The sequence below is a fragment of the Macrobrachium rosenbergii genome, chromosome 12, assembly GCF_040412425.1.
Source record: "Macrobrachium rosenbergii isolate ZJJX-2024 chromosome 12, ASM4041242v1, whole genome shotgun sequence".
Taxonomy (NCBI): domain Eukaryota; kingdom Metazoa; phylum Arthropoda; class Malacostraca; order Decapoda; family Palaemonidae; genus Macrobrachium; species Macrobrachium rosenbergii.
Genome location: NC_089752.1, coordinates 96,068,724 through 96,088,147, shown reverse-complemented (window position 1 = coordinate 96,088,147; position 19,424 = coordinate 96,068,724). Strand labels below are relative to the sequence as shown.

Genomic DNA, 19,424 nt, shown 5'->3' with positions numbered 1-19,424 from the left:
TAATTATTTGGAGCTGATGTGTGACATTTTGAAATGAAAATGTTTTCAGCAGGATGGCGCCAGGGCTCACACAGCTAAATCTTCACTCAGTGGCTTAGTTCCCTTCATCAATGATTGGCCTGGTAATAGCCTGACATTAGCCCAATAGAAAACTTATGGGAGATCGTAAAGAGGGATCTACAAGACAAAGATGTGTTCTGTTCCAAAGCTGGAGGCAGAAATCCGCGATCTTGGAACAACATACCGAAGGAAATGCTTCATAATTTGGCCTTGTCTGTACCAAAACGACTGAAGGAGGTGATTAAACGTTGGGTTGTCCTACTAAATATTAGTGAATACTAATAAAGGTAATTTAGACTTAGAATTGTGTTGTTATTAGCCTATTTGTAGTTTAGTTATGTTGACATGTTTTGAGTTGAGTGAGGGCGGACTAAAGTTTTGTCGAGTACTGTATATGGCAGCGCAAAAAAAAATTTTCATATTATACAAATCGCGCTGTGAGCAAAACGGTTAAAGCTAACGCATTATTTTTTTTTCTTTGTATTGTACACTACATTGCGATGATTTTGGTATATAACAAATTGTAAAATGATCAAAGCAACACAGAGAAAATATTATCACAATATGATGCATGAATCCGTAAAGCGTGGACATAAAAAAATGTTTTTTTCAAAAATTCACCATAAATCGAAATATGTGCTAGAGACTTCCCGTTTGTTGAAAAATGAAGCTAATTGATTGAATATTACTAGACTGTAAGTGTTTTAGCTTACAATTGCAGTTTTTGACCATTTCGATCGTGTTAAAGTTGACCAAAGGTAGAATTTTTCTATTTATCGTAATTTATATGAAAATATTTCAAAACTGATAAAGCTACAACCATGAGTTATTTTCTGTTGTATTCTACATGAAATTGCGCACATTTTCACATATAAAAGTTTATGTAACGACTAATATAAAACAGTGCAAACATTACGACAACGTGATTTAAAGAATTTCTGAGATGTTGGCCGAGTTACCGCATGCGGACGTAAGGAAAATGTTTTTTTTTAAATTCACCATAAATCGAAATATTGTGCTAGAGACTTCCAATTTATTGCAAAGATAAATGATTAAATGAGTTTTGAATTGCGTTTTATTACTAGAAATGTATCGTGATTTGTGAAAATATTTCAAAACTGATATAATTGTTGTTTTTACCATTTTCATATATAAAAGTTTATGTAACGACTAATGTTAAAGTTGCAAACCGACAAGGTTGAAAGAATTTCTGAGATGGCGCAGAGTTATCGTGACAGGCGTAAGGAAAATTTTTTTTTTTCAGAAATTCACCATAAATTTAGAGACTTCCCGTTTGTTGCAAAATGAAGGTACATGATTGAATATTACTAGAAAAGTTTTAGCTTATAATTGCGTTTTTACCATTTCCGTCGAGTTAAAGTTGACCGAAGGTTGAAATTTTGGCAGTTATCGTGATTTATTGAAAATATTTCAAACCTGATAAAAGCTACAACCATGAGTTATTTTCTGTTGTATTCTACATGAAATTGCGCACATTTCCATATATAAAACCTAATGTAACGACTAATATAAAACGGTGCAAACATTACGACAACATGACGAAAGAATTTCTGGCGCGGACGTAAGGAAAAAAATTTTTTTCAAAAATTCATCATAAATCGAAATATTGTGCTAGAGACTCCCAATTTGTTGCAAAATGAAGGTAAATGATTGAATATTACTAAAATGTAAGAGTTTTAGCTCACAATAGCGTTTTTTGACCTTTTCGGTCGAGTCAAAGTTGACCGAAGGTTGAAATTTTGGCAGTTATCGAGATTTATATGAAAATATTTCCAAACTGATAAAAGCTACAACCATGGGTTGTATTTTGTTGTATTTTACATGAAATTGCGCACATTTTCATATACAAAACTTTACGTAACTGCTAATATAAAAGTGCAAAAAATGACGAAAGAATTTATGAAATTTTCGGCAGAGTTACCGCACGGACATAAGGAAAAAGTTTTTTTCAAAAATTCATCATAAATCGAAATATTGTGCTAGAGACTTCCAATTTGTTGCAAAATGAAGGTAAATGATTGATTATTACTAGAATGTAAGAGTTTTAGCTTACAATTGCGTTTTTCGACCATTTCGGTCGAGTCAAAGTTGACCGAAGGTTGAAATTTTTTGTAGTCAACGTACCGTACGTCCACTTGGCACCCAACAGACAATTTTAGTCGACGTATGATACGTCCAGTAAGCGTTTAAGGGTTAATAGAGGCATAAGTAAGAAATCTGCAGATAGCCAAAGAAAAGGTATGATACAGAACGAACAAATGCATTTCGATGGAGAAAGAGGGATAGGATAGCAGACAAGGATTTAGAATGAGTAAAAGATGAAGAGGTTGGTTACACAATCGAATGAGTCGACAAAACATCAGAATAAGTAAAACTAGATACAGACACATTATTTCTAATAAAACTGTCTATACCTATATAAGTAGTCCTATCAGTATTAACAACCTCAAACTAGGTGCCAATGATGGCAGAAGTCACATATGTAGTGAAGATTAACATTTAACAAAATCTTTCATCTAATGCATTATAGTCGAGCCCCAATGTTCATGGGGGATGTCTACCACAACCACGGCAAATAGCTAAAATCTGCAAATACTTGACACCCCTCTAAAAATGCTTATAACTGCCTATTTTGATAGTTCAAACACCAAAAACCCCTCTAAAATTGCTTATACCTGATTATTTTAGTACTATCACAAAAAATGCATTTTGTCACAAAAATATGAAAATTCAGTAATTAGTGAATATTTCTCTATGAAGAATGCCATGAATAGGCAAATAATGTGGATATATATTCCACAGAAAAATCCGCAAAAAGGTGAAGCTGCTGATCCAGAATCACGAATGTGAAAAACAGAGAGGCAGGTGATGGAGGGCACAGAACCACATTGCTCTGAAAACCAGGTCCGGACTTCTTCCTCAGAATCCAACTGTCACAAGGCAGTCCTAGGTTCAGGCTACATACTGGCAAGAGCACCGACACCTTACCTCTTATGAGGGAACGCAAAAATAATCGCTAAATGGGGGGAACCAGTGTGGTTCCCTCACCAATTCAGACAAAACTTGTATTGACCAAAATAAGGTTTACATCTTGTTTTAATTCTAAGTACGCTTTTCCTGAACCAAAAGGGGAGCGGAAAGCGGAGCTAAAGAGGAAGCCTCAGTACTAACTAAAGGATCAGCAAAGGAAGAACCTAGACTGAGTATGGTTAACTACAGAAGAAGGACCTGGAGAAGGGGGAGAAATGACATGTTGATAACCTGACCTAATTGCTTCACAATCTAACTGCTTCCCTTCTCTTCCTATACTAACCAACTTACGCAGAAAATCAAAAATCTCTACTTCCTCACATCTATTCTGAAGATCACACTTAAAACCATTACAGCAAGTGTAAACAGTGTGTATCTTCTACAAAATAAACATTCTGCTAACACAGTAATCATTCCTACAGCACCTGACGTTCTTAGCCATGATTCCAGTGGAGGCATCCTAGGAGAAAAAAAATGTACAGTACCGTAATAGCAGCAAAAAGCAATGAAATACCAACAAGTGCTGATACATAACGGTGGCAAGGAGAATTCTGATGAGTTTAAACATTCAAAACACCCCTGGTGGAGAACAGGTGAATTACAGTCATCCAGGCAGCCATTCGATCTTTTGTTTGAATGCTGACTCGCCTATCAGCACGGAGATGTAAGCTAACTTTGACAGTAAGATTCATCCCAAATAATAAGATATTCAGTGCCTAGACTCTTATCAAGAATCTCTCTATCCAGAAACAGGAATTATTTGCAGTCAGCTGATTTACATAAAACATTATCCACATTTAGCACGACTGAACATTATGAATAGTTTACTAGGCTTCAAAGTGATATAATAGTCTGAATTAATAATAATATTTAGAAAAGTCTTGGCTAACTCTTCCAAATTTACAAGCTCAGCAGCCATGTTACCTGCAAACAACAGCCACACAACTGAATGGAATGTATTTGCTGTTTCTTGCCCATGTATTTATCCTAGCCAATTTTTTTCTTATGAGTAAAGCATGGTAGCAATTGATGTTCAAATGTAAATACAAAATTTGCTAGCTGTCAATTGATATAGCAACTTGGTCTAGTTTAGGCTTTGCCTGAAATAAAGAAGTGGAAAAAAATTTCTGTTGTTTTAGACCGAAGGTGCTTTTCTTTTGGGCTACATTCCAGAATCATTAGAGCAAAACATTTCAAGACATTGTACCAATTAATACTGTTCTTTTTAAAGATCACATTTGCATATTCATATGAAACTCTACATTCAATTACTTTACTTAATCATCCAATGAATTTTTCATACAACATTTAGTTTCTGATAAAGAAATGTTCCAGGATAACCTGGCCATGCTAGTTTATGCTAGCTGATGCTAAAGAATCAATAGCATTAAAAATTTTGCTTCTTCATTTACAGATTATTTATTATAATGAGGACATTTTATGTATGGAATGTTTTTTTAATAAACTGAACACACTGGATATAACTGCAAGATATATTGCATTCCAAAGGCTACTGTATTATGATAGCAAACTCATTGTCAGATATCTGTAAGTTTAACAATTAGCTTTCTTTACTAATATTGTTTCCTTAATATTTTCAATACTTTTCATGCTTGATGAGCTTTTTGTATATGAAATCATTAAATATAGTTTATTTGTATTTATTATTATGATTTTGTTAAAACTGACTGAATCAACCAAGCCTATGCTTTAGGAATAATGCCTCTTATCCAAAGGTCTCATGGCCCCAATGAGTCTGGATAAGAGGCTCTCTTCTGTAAAATAACGTTGATGTCTGTCATTTTTCCATATCCTAATATGATCTAGTGGACCAAATACAGAACTTATGCAGTTATTTAATATAAAAACACATTACAAAAATGATATTTTCATAATGAAATTAAGTTTCATACATACCAACTAATTACAGAGCTATAGTTGCAACTTGTGCGGCAGCATTTATTTAAAATATCGCAGTAACACTTCGATAGTTTAGTGTAGGTGACAAGCCCCGCCCACTACCGGGAGTACTGAAAACGACTCGGCAGAAAACCTCATTCTGTTTATGTCCCTATGTTCATGGGGGGGCTCTGATTCTGTAATTACATGGTAAGTGCAGTCGACCCTCGTTAAGACGGACAAATGGGGGGGGCAGGGTGTCCGTCTTAGCTGATAGTCCAGTTTAACGGGCAATATCTACATATATACCTATAAATATACTGTATTTCATTATTTTTATAGAGAATATGGATAATAAACTAATGTAGAAACCTTTCAATTACAGCTCATGGTAAAAGATGAAAAATGAAGAATAAAACAGCCGCATATGCAGATGTCTAGGCCGAGACATGAATGCATAACTTAAGAGGAGACAGGCATTTAGACGCTGACATGGGACGCCTAAGAGAGTGTCCTGGAAGATGAACCTTAGATACTTCCTGTAGTCTGGATGGATGGGGAAGTGGAAGTACACATCTTGCATATCCAAGGTTATCATCCAATTGCCCTGGTGAATGGATGAAAGGATTGACTGGTTCGTCTCCATCTTGGAACTTTGTCTTCCGGATGAAGAGATTGAAGGCGCTTATGCTGAGGACTGGTCTCCAAACAGACGGAAGTAGAAGCCCTCTGAGTTGATGTCCTTGACTCCTTTTATGGCTCTCTTTCAAAGGAGAGAGACGACCTCCTCCACAAGGGTTGAATGTTTTTCTGAGCCTCTTGAGTAGGCCGTCAAAACAATGGAAGAAGGGACTAAAGGGCGGCTCTCCATAAATGGAATGGAGTAGTCCTCCATCAGAACTTTGACAATCCACTGTTCTGTCCCTCTGATACTCCACGTCTCTCTCCCAGAACTCGAGAAGACTGGCTCCCACTTGCGCACGGAGGACTTGTTCATTTCTTGAGCAAGGACTTGAGCTCCTCTTAAAAGACAGTTCTGGCCGAAGCGGACATTGGAGCGGACCCTAGATTGAACCTGGGCTTATTCCCAAGAAAGGGATGTAGCTGGAGAGGAGAGACCGTCTTAGGGATCAATGCGGACAAATCCTTGGGCATTTGGAAGAATGCACCAGAAGTCTACTTCTATTGGGGATCTGACTCCTTAGTGGAAAAAGAGTGCCATAAACCTCTTTTCTTCAAAACCTCCAAAGAGAAAACAGCCTCAAGTTCAAGAGAGCCATCCAAGGTGGTCTTATCTGCACAAGAAAAGACTCATAGCCAGCCCAAGGCAAAGTCACCAACTAAATCCTGCCATCTTTAACCTTGGCTAGCACTCTCACCATCCAGTCCAAGAAACTAAAAGCTTCAAGCAACTCAAAGAGGTCTTTGACATGGTGGTCTTTGCCGATGAAAATGCTGAACGTCAGGAAGGAGCTTCCCGGTGGCATAGGAAAGAAAACTCCTATGGATTACGCGCGAGGAAGGAAAGACGAAGGAAGCCTTACCTTGCTCCCTCTTAGCAGAAAACCAAACTTCAATCTCCTTGGGTGCCTTCCTAGAAGACGAGGAAAGCACCATTGTGAGGAACCTAGGTCTGTCATCTGGATGGTTCCCCATCAGAAAGGTCGAGGTAGGCGAGACCGGGGCTAGCTAGAGCCATAAAAGGGTAGCTTACTCCCTCTTTAGGAGACCCGCGGTCGGAAATGGGTGCTTGGCGCTCCAAGCAGGAGATTGATACTGAAGAGTTGGCGCCAGGTGCTCGGGAGCTGGCACCGGGCACTCGGGAGATGGCGCCGGGCGCTCAGAAACTGGCAGCGGACGCTCAGGAGCTGGCATCAGGTGCTCTAGAGGAGATGGGCATTTGAATGAAGACAACAGGCACCTGAAAGGGATCATTGGGCACTGGGAGTCTAGAGAGTTGGACGACAACTGTGCACATACAAGACGCCTTTCCTGTGGCTGTCTGTCGAAACCTGGGATATATGTGCAATAGGTTTGACTGAGGGGGCAGTAACCTGTGAGCAAACCCCACCAGCCTCCCTTCGAATTCCGGCATGTCTTCTCCCAGGTTCGGGGGAACAAGACAGAGACCTTCATCTAGAGAACCAGTGGGACGAGAAGCCACCTCCTCCACTTGCATAAGACTGTCTCCTGTCAAGACATTTTCCCAGTGGCTGTCTGCTGATACCTGGGGACATGCAACAGGTTCGACTGAGGGGGGCAGCTACCCGTGGGCCAACCACATCTGCCTCCATTGGACTTTCGGTATGTCGTCTCCCAGGTTTAGGGGAGTATGAAGTGACCTTGACCTGGGAGAACCAAGGGGACGAGTAGCCACCTCCTCCACTTCACTGTATTCACTACTAGGTTAAATCTTGTTAAACCTAGACTCGAAACTGGATTCAATGGCAAGGGTCAGAAGCAAGGCAGCGAGGCACGGGAGTAGGTGGATAAAAGTAGGAGGGCTAGTAGCAGGAGAAAAAGCAGGAAGGGGGGAAGAAGGAATAGCAGGGTTATTGTCTAACCTAGGCTCAGCTAAGAAAAGCATGTTTCTCGGTGCTAGAGGCTGCATTCTTCTTCCTATCGCTAACTTCTCTAGGTGAGATTTAAGTATCTTCCACTTAAACTGACTTGGCGCTGGGTGCTTGAGGGCTGGCACAGGGCGCTCGGGCAATCATTGCATTCAACACCAGTTACTCCTTACTACATTACTGCACCCTACACTTACTGCAAATTATGTCTCCTCATTACAAGGGTCATATGAAGATTTGATCAATCTGTTTTGCAACCTTTGCTACAGTAGCAAAAACTAGATGAACTTGAATCAGACAGAATAACACTGGAAAACTGATCCTCAAAGCTATCAAAGCTATTCAAAATAAGCGATAATACTTCACTGAAATCCAGCCATACAACCGAAACTCAGTAAACAAAAGCTGCAGCAAACCCCTGATGTCAGTCAAGAGCCAGCAGAAACAGAATGAGGTTTTCTGTTAAGTCGTTTTCAGCACTCCCGTTAGTGGGGAAGGCTTGTCACCTACACTAAACTATCGAAGTGCTACCGCAATTTTTTAAATAAAGGCTGCCGCACAAGTTGAAACTATAGCTATGTAATTACTTGGTAAGTTACTTATATGAAACCAAATGTTTTTGACTTTCACAGAATACTGTGCTGTTATCCACTTAGAGAAAACTTCTCATGTAGAAAATAACCTACGACCTGAAGCACCTCCTGCCTTTCCATTAGGGTGATAAAAATAAATATATTTCTGAGAATGTTGTCTCTACTAATAGATTAAACAATTTAAGGTGCTTGGGATTAAGTGAGATAACTTAATTACAAAATGACAACTTCCAACACTTCATAGTTTTTCTGGTTCAACATTAATTCAAAAGTACTTTTTGCAAAAAATTTAAATTCTCAACTTATGAGTATTGATCCCAAAGTGGCACCTCATCTTAACAAACAGTTAGGGGGTCTGCCCCTTCTGGTAAGCAATGAAATCTGATTAGTAACAAAGACTGGCACATAGCCAACTCAATACAGTACCATGGAGCAACTCGTTTAGCTTTCAAAGAACAGAAATTCCGCATGAAGCAATTAATTGCCTATCCTACCTGATAATTTGTAATTTTTATTCAACCTAAAGTAATAATTTTCTTACTCAATATCAAAGAAGTACTGTATCTGCAATGTGAATTGCTTCCAAAAATGTGTGCAATACAGAGATGTTCATTTTAGCCTAAGAAAAGCATAGCTGACTGCAGCAGTTCTACCTACTTACCACATGTGCTTGCACAAGGTGTAAAAACACCAAATTCATGCTACATAAAAGAAAACCTAAAACTGCTTTTTGTCTCTGTTTTAACATACATTATGAAAAATCTCTCTCTCTCTCTCTCTCTCTCTTTATTATCTTTATTAGCATTATCTAATGCAGTAAAGTACTGTACATGATATAGTCATGTGGTGTGTCTTACATAAATTTTTCAGTTCATGTTGTGTGCATGTATATACACAGATATGCCTCATGTAAAGACAAACGACATACTCTCTCTCTCTCTCTCTCTCTCTCAAAAATAGTTTCTTTTTCCATAAAGAATATGGCATTTGCTCACCTTTCTTTCATTATTTAAGAGAGAGAGAGAGAGAGTGTACATAGTAAGTCGTAGTTTATCTTAATGTGATGCTCGAATTGCATGTGTACATAAGTGCACAAGCAAAGTCTGGAAAATATTTACATGTAACACTACAGAGTATTACAATATTATACTGTACTGAATAAATGTCAAAAATACTGTTTCTTAATCTATTAAAACAGACACAGATGTTTATGGTCTTTCATGAAGTATGACTTTTTGTACTTTACATATCCTATCAGCATACCTTGTAAGTAATAGAAATACATTCACACAGACACAATACAGAACACGCAAAGTTCAAATAGAGGGGTTCTTGTGTATGTGTACATGAGCACAGCAAGGGACATTGTATGATTTTTTTTGTATTTTACATAATGTACCTTATGAGCATACCCAATGAGTACACAGAACTACTGCAATCGACTACAGTGTGCGTGGAGCTTATCTTAAATGATGTACATCTGTATGTATGCACATCATGGAGGTACCTGTGAATTGTATCCTATGATGATGATTGTGAACATATAGACCTGCACACATACACAGACAATATATAATCACATACAGCACAAAATCTTACCTTGAAAACAACAAAATATTAAAAAAACACTCAAAATACCAAACTATTTCATTTTCATATGTACTATAAAAGTTTGGGTAAGTGTAGGGATGCCCCAGTGGGGATCCAAACCTATGGGGCGTTGCAAGGTAATCTGAGGCAGTTGCACTTCCTTGTACCACAAATATCAAACTTTCAGAGAATGTGCTCACACAATGATACAAAGAAGCATAGTGCAATCACTTTAAAAAATTCACAGAACGAACTGTTTTTATAATTTCAATAACTACAATTTCGTTCTCTGCAATATACAAGATCTTAATAGTCACACAATAAAACAAAATCATTTTAATATAATTTATGTTAATTTCTTTACTAATCTGATGATAAAATTTGTTAAGCTGAGGTGCCATTGTAATTTCTGGGTCACATAATTGTCTGACACTTCAGTCCCTATTAAAAAGAAACTGAAGTCAGCCAACATTACTGCACAAGTCTGAGTACATCCCAGGGTTTCAAGCAGTGAACAGTCTCATTACTTAGTGTCCTCTCATCAATGAGCTGTGAGAAATATATAAGTAGGGGAGGTGAGAACTTTTTATATTAAATAGTGGGTCTGTATGAAAAAAAAAAACTTGTTCATAGAGCCTATAACACATTTTCATATAAACCCTTGCATTTCTTGTACACCTGGATGGAGCTACCATTCTGTAGGAATGGCCAGATTCTTCCCGCAGAGGCTGTCTGGGACTGTGCTGTTTATTCATGGAATGAACCTCACTGATTTGAGCTCAAGAGAAGAACTACCACCACCAAGTAACAGAATACTCTCTGAAGTTATACACACATGGATCATGAAGAATACTACTGTAGTTCATTTAGCGGTCATAACATCCAAACTTTGGGCCTATTAAAGGAAAATGATGGTGTTCTGCCCTTAGAGAAACTTTCTCCATTTCCATACTCCAGTAAACCCTCCGTATTCACGTTCTCACGATTCGCGGACTCGCGTATTCACGGATTTCTCTTTGAAACGTATCTACCATTTGCGGAAAAATTGCCCATTCGCGGTATTTTTCACTGAAAAATATTCACTGAATACTGGATTTTCATCTCATTTTCATGACTAAATGCACTTTTTGGGATAAAACTATTAAAATATTCAGGTAATGCTCAAGTTACGATAATTCACCTTAAGATAATTCGATTTTGCAATGGGGTAAGCAATTAATACCAATACGACAATATTATTTATAAAATATTTTAAAATTTCGTGCGGGCACAGGCAGCAGCGTAATCAGGCAGTGACAGAGACCAAATTATAATAGACAACTTTTCCTCCATCTCTTTATCCCATCTTCTAGTTAAAAAAGTAAAAGAGAATCATAAAAGTATTGTTAGTAACGTTATACTCTTGCGTAAATGTGTACAGCCATAAACAACCAAACGAGAAACTGTTGTTTTGCTTATAACCGAATCGGATAACAACAGCCGTTTACCTGGTATTTCAACCATCGTACAGTAATAAACAATTACCGAAGGTTATGGCACAAATGACGTTAAGTAAAATAGGACTGATATATTTTTACATTATACCCTTATTCAGTATGGATAAAAGATTGTCAAGGTAATATGCTGCTAAATTTAAGCTGCAAGTTGTAGCTGAAGCTGAGAAAACAATGTTCAAACTGCTAATGACTATACTGTAAATTATCGTGCATCAGCAACATGGATGAAACTCGATCATAATTAAAATGGGAGAGAAAGTATTTTAATCAAAACTACTGGGCATGAAAGAGCATATTATTTTAAGCCAATAAACAATAAATATGTAAAGCTCATATTATATGAAATCAAGTGAAAATAGCGAACGGATTCTTGAATTTTTTTTACACAAAACAAATGTCACCAAACGGCCATCATCAGTCGTCATCTATTAACGAAAATAATAGATAAATTAATTTCACAACGAGACGTACTTTAGTTATATTTCAACTTAAACACTTCGTATAACGAAAAATATCTTTGCCCCTTATAAATAAAGTATCTAGACTCCAAAGATTCATTTACGCTAACTAGAAGCAAGAAAGCGCTCTAAACTGAGTTAAATGTGGCAAAATAAACATCACGTAAACATTTCCAAACCAAAACACTGATGACCGCTATGATCGCAATTTATAACACAAAAGCAATATAAGAATATATACAATATTATTGGATACAGTGAATTAAGGCATAACATTTTAAAAGATCCATGGAAAAGATGCATATTCGTTATGTTGATGTTTGTATAATACAATATACCGAATATATTCTTGTTTGTAGAAGTATAATGCAGACCACGCTGACCTTAATTACTATACCGTGTATGTAGGTATACAATATACCATAGTGTAGGCTAGGCTAATTCGCACCTGGAGGAGCTTCCAACCATTGTTTATTCAATTTCTCTTTGTATTGAATTATCATATGTGCTAGCTATCTGCGTTCTCTCTTGGCTCCATCGTCTCCAGGTTCTGCTTTTATGATGTTGCTCTCCTGTTTCTCGAAGAAAGTCTTGTCCTGTATTGAAGGGTGGTTGTCTGACAAGAGGGATCTCGGGAAGACTACCTTTTCCAGCCCCCCTCCGTGTTCACTCTGTTCCTTGCGAAGAATGAAACCCCATCCAATCCCTGGCCCCATTCATTCTCTATCAAGAACCTAACAAGTATCCTTGGCCGGACACACCAGGAGAGTGTTCTCTGTCTGATCAGAGCTCTCAAGTGTTACCTTGAAAGAACTAAGAACATCAGAGGTCCCACTCGTAACCTCTAGTGTTCGTAAAGAACCCATCTTGTTCTGTGTCCAAGAACGCGTTGTCCTTCTTTGATAGATAAGTAATCTCTAAATCCCACAGTGGTATTCAGGGAGAGGTTTACCCTTATTGAAACTTAAAGCCCACGAAATCGCGGTAGTCACCACTCGCTGCATTTAAACACAATCTGTCGCTCTCCACTATACTTCAAGCTATGTATTGGAAGCGTAGATCTGTTTTTGTCTCTCATTACTTACGCAGTGTAGAGACCACTTATGAAAACTGCAGTACATTAGGTCCATTCTCCGTGGCTGGCTTGGTACTGGGGGAGGAAGGATGGGAGTGTATCTTCTATTTCTCTATCTCCTCACCTTGGTTTTAGGTGATTTGAGTTATGGGAAGCTTAGGGGTACTGCGTACTTGGAGTACCCATCAGTCGATGTTTTTAATGATTGGGTTTTGGTTTTTTACGTGTTGTGTGGGTAACAAAATTATTTGGTCGATTTTGTCTTGTATTGTTCCTAAGGCAAGGGCATATCTTTGTTTGTTATGACACTTTGGCAACCATCAGAGCACTCCTTGGTCACAAGGCACCCACTGAAGTAGAGGCGACCCTCAGCTTTACTGCCGCTCCACTACAGGTTGATGATGAGCACTGCCCAGAGGCAGTACCTGTCTGCTGTAGCACTCTTACCAGGTACGGTTACAACAAGCATTTACCAGTGCTGGCTATCTATCTATTTCAAATTCATCTCCATTACTGAGTGTTTTAGAGTAGTTGGTGTCCATGTATCCAACCTCCTGTCTATGTGGGATTCAGCAGTGTAATTACTTGGCAAGTTACTTTTATAAAAATGACATATTTATAATAAAATAAGGTTTCATATATACTTGCCAAGTAATTACATGATCGGAGCCCTCTTGCCTCCCCTCTCATGGACATAGAGCATGAATGAATTGAGCTCTTGAGTTGGGTTGTACCTATTCTTCCCCGAAAGTGGGCGGGGTCGGTTACCTACACCAAAACAGTAGAGTGCTACCGCGAAATTTAAAAACTTAAGCTGCCGCAAAAAGTGGGAACTAATAGCAATGTAGGCTAATTACTTGGTAAGTATATATAAACCTTATTTTATTATAAAAAACACAGTGTATTCTGAAACCATCGTGTGTTCCAGATATAACTAGTTTCCTGTCTTCCACAGATTGCAACAAATTGTGGGATTGCTGCTGGATTGTATGGTGTCACTTTGGTAGTATCAGGATGGCAGTGGTATCTTAATAGCAAGAGCTAAACCTTCATGATGCCTTAATAGTCTTAATAGGGACTGACTCTTGGAATGCTATTTATTTTTGTCACTTTAAATTATACTTGCCAGAAGTAGTCAGAATCCCTGAAATGTGGTAAATGTTGGCATTTCAGTTTTTGTACAGTTATACAGATTTAATTAAAGGCTGCAAATTTTGGTGGAAAACATTTGAGTTTGCATGAAATGTCTGAAAATTTGAGCACCAGTTTTACACGTCTATTACATGGGCTACAAGTGTAGGTCTTTTCTTATACAATTTAATTACCAAGAGTGGTTGTGTTTTAATGATAGCCAAATCATAATCTTTAAGTTTGAAAGAACTTTAATAAGGGACAACTGCAAAAATATTTGGTTTATAAACATGATTTCCAATTGTTTTTCGGTGTTCTGTTAATGGTGATGTCACAACTGCAACAGTGGAAAGGACATTTTCAAACTCAATGCTTGTGAAGACTGGGAAACACGTAGCCAGTGCAGTGAGGCTATCTGATCTTTGTTGCTAGCTTTTGAAAAGAATATCAAAATCAACAAAGTGAGGTTATCAACATATTCAAAAGAAATGGCACACAGGAGGGTTCTCTTATAAATATAAAATGATAGTCTGGTTGGACAACCTACTGTATTAATCATACTGATTGATCATTTTCTTTTGTTATTAATTTGTAAATAATATATAATTTTTCTTTAAATATATTCCCAAGCTCTATTGCTGCAGGTAGTCAGTGCACGGTATATTGCATGTTCATCTAAGGCATTAGCCTACTTGTACCTATGATAATCAGTCATGTTTATTGTTTTCTTGAATTATTAATGCCTAGTTTAAATAAAGTTGAGAATATTGAGAAGTTGTATGTATATTTTACTCATTCATTATTATGTTTTATTTTTTCACTTGAGCACCTGCAAAGCCACCCACAGATATCTTGGGGCCACAGCTTGCACTGGAGTATCGGTGGCTAGACAGGTCATAGTCACAGGAAATAGATGATGCAGTGAATCTGGCGTGGTCAGCTCATCATGCTTCAATGAAGAAGCCCAGAATTTGAAGTAACCATAACTTCATTGCTTCCTCTCCTGCGTGATCAGGCTCATTCTGTTGCTGCGATCAAACACGTGATGCAGAAGTGCAGGATGTCACTGATTTTCTGAACTGGCCAGATACCCATAATCCGCAGCTGATCAGCCAATCTATGCCGTCAACAAAGCAGATTTTGATGGCAGTGGCCTGATCGGTGATATGGCGAAGACAAGTATCTGGTAATGTTTGGTGGTCTGCACATTGAGATGGCAGCAATGACATCTCTTGGTACTCTTCTTCATGGCAGTGGTTGGACAGGAGCTCTGGTGGGCAGGGGTTAGCTTCATCTGGAACTGCAGAATCCCCGCTCCTGTCAGCTGCAAGTGTAACCAGGACCACGACAGATGCACCAGGTTGCAGCCTCTGATTTGTACAAACTCTGAGGACAGCATACACTGACTGCACTGTGCTGAGAAAGCAAACAACAATGAGCAGGCATTAGAGGTTTGAGGAGTGGTGTGACCGGAGCAGAGTCCACAGTTCCACTTCACGGCACATGGTGTTGTCTGGAACTTGTGATATTCCTACTGATCAGGTCACTTCCGTGAGGCCAATTTTGTCCTCTACTGCCAGGCATTGCATGAGCTGATACCTACTTCTTTTCCAACAATAATACAAACTATGCTCGTTGGCTGCCCTATTCACCTCAGGGACATGCTACCTAGAGAGTTCACAGAGTTGCACAAGGAGTTCCAAGGCTGGCAACTTTGTTGTGCACAAGACCAGTCGCAGTTCTCAGCAATGGCTCTTGACCAGCTCATGAGCAGACCAATGCCTTTATAAAGGCTGATGGCGAACCATTGGGCTGACTAGTCCGTCAGCACTCAGAAGATGGATGGTGGCTGGCCCAGAGATCATCCGCTTGGTGTCTGCATCTGAAACAGAGGTTCAAAGTAAGAGGAGTCCTAATGAGCAGACAACACACAAGACAAACACCTCATGCGCCGAAGACATTCTTGGAGAGAGTCAGCAAGCTGTCATTGGCTTACTACCAATACTTGGGAAGTCCTTTTCAGGAAGAGAGCCAGGATCTGTATTCCATTGACAACAAAGACATTGCCCACCCCAGCTCAGCCAGAACTTCTACAGACACACACCTTGACAGAGGCCGCACTAAATTTCAGAAGTTTTCAGACTCTTTGGCAAACAATGCAGTCTCCTTCTATGAGCCGATAAAGAAGAACAGAACTGACTTCTTCAGGTAAGAAGCTGCTCCTGTAGAACAGTCAAAGCAGAAGCTTCTGAAGGAGAGTTGCCAGCTTTCTCAAGCTATTTATATCCTGTCAGAGCAAGCTGAATGTGATCTGCAGAATTCTTCCAGCACGAGAATCAAACATTCCCAGCTTCCCTTAGTGAGGGTGGTAGGCTGTACACATGTCAGAAGTCTCAGCTGACCTCGGTCCTGGAGAGTTATGTTACACTAGAAGACAAAGAACCAAAGACTGATGTCCTCATTGTAGATGGATCAGCTTTTGGTCATGCCTTACCACCAAGAAAGGAAGAAAGACCTTTACAGAGGCTATGCACTTTGCGACTTCTTGCTGTGATACAATCCTATAGCAGCAAGTACACATCATCATCTTGTATTTGATGTATACAATACATCAGCCTGCTTTGAGACCAGGCTCAACGTGAACGGAGGAAGGCGCAAGGTGACGAACAAGAACACGAATTCCATCCAACTGGCGCCAATTTCCTAAGACACGATGCCAACAAGACAGAGTTGTTCCGGTTCTGGCGAACAAAGTTGCCAGATAATCTGCCACAAAATGTTGTCATTGCCACGAAAGGGTCTGCTGTCCTCAGCACTCATGAAGCTAGTCTTCAGGGACTGGAAAGTGCTCTCATGAGAAGCTGACTTCGCATCTTTCTCCACATGCAAATATGCCACAGAACATGGAGCCAAGACCATCACGGTTAAAGCAAATGACACAGATGTTCTTATGCACGTTGCAGTCAGTGCTTTCTCCACTCTCACAATCTAGGGCTACAGAGCTATGGGTGGCATTTGGCCAAGGCCAGAGCCTGCGCTGGATTGCTGTGCATGACCTGTGCAACTCTGGGCCAGGAGAAGGTGAATGGCATGCTCTTCTTCCATCATTCTGAGCTGTGATACAGTGTGTCAGCCAACTTCGAGACAAGGGCAAAGACCATACAGACATGGAACATCTTTCTAGAGGCCTCCACTGTGTTCTCCAAACTGAGTCACTACCCTCTCAGAGTGGAAGAGAGTGACCTGAAGGTCCTGGAGAGGTTTGTCATACTTATGTATGAAAGATCCAGCACTGCTGGCACTGTGGATGAGGCTAGACTTGATATGTTTGCCAGAAAACAAAGGGCATATGAGGCCATTCCACCAACCAGAGCTCTCTCCAACACACCAAGCGTGCTGCGTACCAGGCTGGTTGTGTGTGGGGCGAGCCGCAGTGTCAGCCACAGCAGAGAACCCTGCTGAGTGGGGATGGCAAAAGTCTGGTGAAGCATGGCAAGTCACTCTGGACAACCAACTCGCCCTTAGCCAGAGTTGCCAACAGCTTACAAATGTGGATGCAAAGCAGGCTGTCGGAAAGGTGCAAGTGCTACAAGCTGGGTCTTCCCTGCACAGCTCTGTGCACTTGCAAATGTGAATCTAGATAAATATTGCCCTCTCTTCCAGTAAAGATAATCCTAGCTTGAGCATCCAACGTGTCATGCTATGCCTACCTTCTTATCCTCGAATTTTTCAAAGGTGTAGGTTGAAGACCTATACATAGATTGATTTGCGTTTAGTCCGTATTTCTCTTCTTTTCTTTTTATGGATTTGATCTTAGACACAATGTTGTGACCATACCATTACTATTTCAGTTGAAAATAGCATATTAGTTAAACTGTCTGATCACATGAATATACCATTAGAAATAAAACCAGTTGGTCTCTGTAATGCCCACTAGCGCTGTGGATAGAAAAAACTTTTATGGCAACCATTTTTATCACGCCATCTTGGTTACAATTCATTTAGTAAGGGTTTTCAATAAATGTGTGGTATGGGTACATTTTATAACCTAAAAGTCGAGGTTTAAAAAAAAACGGCATATTCCATCCAATAGATGCTCCCAAACCAGTGAATCTCAACATAGATGGCGGCCATTTTGAAAAATAATATAAATAACGGGTTTCAGGTGGCCAGCCCTTTAGAGAGGCGTAGTCTTAGGAATGTTTGTGCCAAATTTCATGCTTGTTTCACTATCTGAGCGATTTTTGCAGCAATCTAACACTATTTGCATGAACCTCCAGAATTAGCTGATATTAATAATTACTATACCGTGTATGTAAAGATATATTTTATAGTGTAGGCTAGGCTACCATATATGTATACAGTACATGGTACCAAATACCCTAGTGTAGGCTAGGCTATGTTCGAGATACGTTTTGGTATTTCTTACATTTTTTCCAACAACCGATGGTTTTTTTTGGAGCCTAACCCCATTGTAAGTAGGATAATACCTGTATAAGCATTTTTATTTTTGTTATCTGTATGTTTGAACTATCAAAATAAGCAGTTCTAAGTGTTTTTAGAAAGGTTCTAAGTAATCACGAGTTTTAGCTATTCGCGGGGTGTGTGTGTGTGTGTGTTACACATCCCCTGTGAATACAGGGGGTTTACTGTACATGTAGCTAAGTCTTTTGTAAGGCCAATATCCCTGTGGCCTGAAAATACAGCAGGAAACTGCTCTGAATACCATCTGGGAAGTTGACTAGTTAGCAGTTTAGCCTGGCTATAGCTGATTTTTTCAGCCATAGCTGGAGTGAACAGAGTGAATCACCGATAAGAAAACACCTACAATGAGGATCTGTCAGTTATGTCAGGGAATGCTACCTACAGACAGGAGGAACTGGTCTCTGGAAAAAAAAATCCTGTTAAGAGTAAGAGGCAAAAACTTAATGTAACAAACGCCTCAATAGGTGAGCTAAGCAAAGAACAAAATTTGAAAAACCTAAAGGAGGCTGTGCACTGCAAAAAATAAAAAAGCTAAAAACAAGAAATCACTAACCAGACTGACATTCTATGGCTTACTATAACAAATGAAAAATACCCCAAAAATGGTAATTTGAAACAGAACAGTAGCAGTATTTCTTGCTGAAAAAGTAAAAACTAGTACAGCACTTATATATGTATCTTGACAAATTTCACACACAAAAATAAGTGACCTTTACCCATCACTGACTGATTGTCACATCAATCATTACCATAATTAGTGAAGTCCACCACTAGTCTTTGAGTATGAGGAATTCCCTCAAAAAACCTATTAATAATGGCAAAATTGAAAGGACTATGGTAACTCTACAACAGTCTCAATTCCAAGATAGTCTAGAACTGTAAGGCAAAATTATACACTATCCCAGACAACATAAGAATGAAACTGTTACCTGTGATCCACCCTCACAATTGCAGAACTACCAAAAGCCTTTTTCCTTTCTAAGAGGCTGAAGCATCTGGGGCAATTACACGACAAC

The 19,424-nt window shown here is 39.2% G+C and overlaps 1 protein-coding gene across 11 annotated transcripts in view; it reads right to left on the bottom strand.

The window, feature by feature from the left end:
- LOC136843763 (calnexin-like) overlaps positions 1–19,424 on the bottom strand; it is a 107,460-nt gene that overhangs the window by 37,049 nt on the left and 50,987 nt on the right. The window lies entirely within an intron of this gene.